The sequence below is a fragment of the Hyalella azteca genome, unplaced genomic scaffold, assembly GCF_000764305.2.
Source record: "Hyalella azteca isolate HAZT.00-mixed unplaced genomic scaffold, Hazt_2.0.2 contig5366, whole genome shotgun sequence".
Taxonomy (NCBI): domain Eukaryota; kingdom Metazoa; phylum Arthropoda; class Malacostraca; order Amphipoda; family Hyalellidae; genus Hyalella; species Hyalella azteca.
Window position 1 is genome coordinate 598,767 of NW_025935560.1, and position 5,066 is coordinate 603,832.

Below are 5,066 nucleotides of genomic sequence, written 5' to 3' on the forward strand. Positions count from 1 at the left end.
AACGCACATGCAAGGTTCAGTAACCTGGGCACAAAAGACTACATTTGATTGGTAGTTTTTTCTTCATCCATAATCTGCTCGCTGCGAATACATTTTTGAGCGAATAGTAATGAGATGTTGAGTAGCCGGTCCTTCATATGGAATCATTATTTTCAACATTCAATGAGCGTCAACACAATGAATCCCATCCTAGCAACATGAATTCCAAAACATCACCTGCACACGATGGAAGAAGGTCATTGCGCAAGCCTATATTAAGCAGAGGAAACCGTTGACCTTTTAAGATATCTTGTAATTTTTGTGTAAGAATGAAAGCAGAAAACGAATGAGTCTAGATAGTATTTGTGCCCAAAATAAATATAACACAAGTATTCGCGTATATTCGTAATTATTACATTTTTCTTATCAGGGCTCATGGATTGCGGTCGCATTCCTGATATGATATTGAACAAATGAAGTATAACATTATGTTGCGTAACAATTACTGTAGTCAAGATACACAATCGTATAAGATTGGTAAGAACTTTGCGCGAAGTTGGATGGATCACAGGTCGTGTGATGACGGTTGCGGCCACAGTTCATTGGTGACCTACGAGTCGAGATCAACTATCAAACCGGTCCTGACTTGTGGTTTTTGCGCTAAAAGCTGTCGAGTCATTGTAAAGAATAAAGGTAGTAGGATCACCATGCAGGTGATTTTATTTAGCTTAACATTAATGAAGAAATAGAATAATTTCACTTTCGTTACGAGGTTGTTGGATCAATAATTATTAAAGGTATCGCACGGCCCTGGGCATAACAACAATAATTGATTGTGATTCCCATGAGTTATCAAGCTGAGTTCAAGGTGAAAATTACTTTAAATTGTTAAGAGTTACAATGGAGACGCTTATATTCAAAGAAGCCAATCGCATCATTGAAGGTTGCGCGATTATGAGACGTGAAACTTTTTTAACATCATAATTACTGGCAACCTTAACCTCTTGCTGCTGCTCTCCGTATTTCTCGGAGCTGCCGATCGCACGAGGAAGGTGACATCCGTTATTGGAGGGAAGAAGCTGACCCCGTCTGAGGTTACCTGCTCAGTACCATGAGGGGGGAAACATTGGTGTTGGAAAATTCTGGAGTGCAATTTTATATTTACTTGTGTCATGAATATGCACCGCCGGAAGCCTTGTTGTACAAGCGAATGATAAATTTATTGACAGTCATAAAAATTATATGTCAGTGATCTCTTTAAAAATTATCATTATAACTACAATTCTTCATACTGAATTTGCTCGATCAGTTGTTGCTCGATCAGTTGTTGCTTTAACTAAGTACGTCTTACTTGCTGAATTTTTATGCAATTCAAGCTGCTAAAGTTATTAGGTTCATTTAGATGTTAGAATGCAGCAAAGGAAAGTTGCACTAGCAAAACAATAATTTTCATTCTCATTTTCCATTATTCGAAATTTTAAAATTAAAGTTGAAATCGAAAGTGTAGTTGAGCGATGGCTACAAAACTCAAATTCACAAAATCAAAATGGGATGCTCGTGAACATGACCATTTTTGAAGGCATAGATAATGCTTCTAGACTGTATCGTAGAAAAATCAGTGAGTCGTTTAAACGTGACGGAAAAATACCAGTGTCGCTATAGAAAACAACAAATGAGTAAAACTATCAGGTGAGACGAGGATTCCAAATGTTGAGGCAACTAATGACTTTTTGTAACGCAAGAATCTTGTGAAAGTGGCCCCTCGATCGCGACGAACCTAAACAGGATATTTCTACACCAGGTTAAATGATTGAAAAAAGCAGTGCATGCATGTCGAGGGCATGTGGTCTATACTTTACATTTATTCCAGCTGATGTACATTGCCAACCCGACTTCATTGTTTGAAAAATTCAAAAATCGTGTCGTTGAAAAGTTGTGTAATCAAATTTCTTATTTGTGTGTTACCGTAGAAACATTTCATTTTTTTTATGCGCGGAATGTTTCGGAAGGTGTTGTTCTCGACGTTGATCCTGAACCGTTCAGATTGTAATTGAACATTTTATTGAAATATTATCAAGCTTGCGACTCCAACCTGTCAATTTTTGCACATGCAAAGGAAAAATTAGCTGTTTTATGATCTATTGCAGTTCATAAATTTAATTACATTCATAAATAATACTAATGTTAGACCTCCATACACTATATAAAAAGTGACTTTTCATAATTTAGGAATGCCCTAAATCGAAACAGAATTTTCAGGAAATCGATATATTTAAAGAATAATTAACTACAATACAATTGACTTGATTTTTCGCTGATTCACAACTTCCGATAATCTATGTCGTGAAGTTTCTGTTGTAGTGCTCATGTATACATAGCATTCCGTACTATATAGTTATGCTAGCACGTTACTTCGTACTTATTAGAAACCGCTCGCCTCAATTGTACGACTAAGATCTAGAACTAATCTCTTTAAAAATATCCTGTATATATAATTAGTGTCTATATGTGTAAGACATTCACATATGAATATATTCCCTTGAGGTTGCCGTTTGTCCTTTTTATTTTGTTCCAGGATGTTGCATTCTAGTTGAATAAAGCTTTATATGAGCGCCACGGGTTTCGCTAACTACAATGCAGTAAGTTGAATATTAATAATAATGTAGAACACTATTAATAATGTAGAACATTGTTACTAATCGAATTGCATTTGGTGTTCCACAGTCTTGGTGCTTGGAGGATAAGAAAACTAAAGCTGAGTTTTTGAGCGAATGTTTTTCTCAAAATAAGGATCGTCAGGTGCAGTGAATAAGCTTCACCTGTTGCTTCAAACAATGAGAAGCTCACACTCAATAAATAAATGATTGATTGTAAATCCTACCTCACTGATAATTGAAATAAATGACTTGCACTCAACCCGTCCACCTCCAGCTGTATTTCATTGTGTATCCGGAATACTCGCAGCTGGCGCGACTATACCATGGTACTTCCACTACGTTACAATGAAGCGATCAATAAAGCTCATCTCATTTCTCAAAACATAGGGACTGGTTGTAGGCAAAGAAAAAACAACATTAAATGGTGAAACATAACGGGCGAAAAAATTAAAAATCACTTCGAAGAGAACAATAAAAAATCGCAGGGATCACTTCTTGAAAACGCGGTGATCGAAGTCGCTGGATTATTGACGATCGTGGTTATTGAATTATTTCTTTTCAAAGTCACATTTTATGTATTAGGTTTTGTTAGCATCGTTAGCTTTAGCTTTATTGGTGCCCTGGTGTTAAGAGAAGGAAATACTTTAATTCATTTTATTGCGTACAACTGCTTTATTATCGTGACACATGTTCCGAATAAATGATTTTATTCACTATATAGTCATAACTAGTGAAAAGGCAATATTAATTTTATATTAACATTTTCATTATTTTATATCTTCTGTTTTGACCGACACTGATTCTATTACGACGTGAACGAAAAATCGTTTATGAAAAAAATTCTGAAGCGAATATACGTTAAACTGAAGTAATTCAGACAATGAATTTAGGCATTGATAAAACATCGTGGCCTAAATTATCATGAATTTTAATTAATGCTTTGCCCGATACTCATCAAGAATCATACGCTAAATTGATTCAGTTTTAAAATTCGACTCATGATATAGCCACAAAATTCCAAGATTTATTAAACAGATTTAATTGCGAACAAAATTATTGCGTAAGAGTATTTTAAAGTCACATCATCCTAAATAATTTAGAATGATTAAGTATTTTGGAACATATGTGCTGTCCTGGAAGGATTTAAGGTCGTAATTAATCATACAGCGAAACTATTTTAATCTTAGGCAATCTTTTCAGAATACTCGTTTAAATTTCTCGAGTCATCCTTGAACTTAGAGAAACTTGACGACTTGTGTGTGCGGCGGGTTACGTGTAAATGGACCGTATACTGTAAACAGATTTTACTACGGTGTTATGTGCATATGTTCACTGAAGTGTTATGTTCGTATGTTCACTGAAGTGTTATGTGCATATGTTCACTGAAGTGTTATGTTCGTATGTTCACTGCAGTGTTATGTGCATATGTTCACTGCAGTGTTATGTTAATATTTTCACTGAAGTGTTATGTGCATATGTTCACTGCAGTGTTATGTTCATATGTTCACTGCAGTGTTATGTTAATATTTTCACTGAAGTGTTGTTATGTGCATATGTTCACTGCAGTGTTATGTGCATATGTTCACTGCAGTGTTATGTTCATATATTAATTTTGATGTTATTTACGTAGCTTTAGCTCACAATTTATATGCGAGGAGTGCGTGAGGTTGGAACGGCGGCGCACGAAGGCGTGGTCGTCTCGTCTATTCAAGTTGCATCGTCTGGTTGCGCTACATTAAAAGTTGCGTACGTAGCCTTGAAATACAAACTCCTCTAGAACATATAGGCAAAAAATAATGGATTGTGGTAAAATTTAAATTTTAGCCGGTTATATGTGAGATCAAATTGCAATATAGGCAAGCTCCTGACCGACCTTAATGCAAAGGCCCTAAATTTTAGAAAGATAATTTGAAACAAAAGTATGTCAAATTCAAAAGATTCTAATTAAATTTCGTGTGAGGACTTATAATAATTTGTTGTCAACAGTCTTTTGAATTCATATAAACTTACAAAATTTGCGTCGAGTCTCGCGGGAAATAAATGGCCCGATATAGCTGCATGGATCAAATAATTCGAAAATGAAATCGTGTAAGTAGAATCAAACTAAATTAATCTAAAGAATGCAACTGGCCTTCGTCGGAATTCTTCACCGTTTGGTTACGCCTGTTGGATGTACTTGTAAACCATTTCGAATACGAAACTGAACATATCTGGAATGTATCACTCCTGTCCTGGTGAAGCAAACATTTGTTATAAACAATCATTCCCTAAAAACCATAAAATTCCATGAATTACAGATCAAGTATAAAAATCCATGAAACTTTTCTAATTGAGTCGTATAATTACCTCCTGTAATTATTGACCAGAAGTAAGGTTTTTAACGATTTCGTTGAAGTGAAAAGGGTACGTTCAATACTTGTATTTCTAGTT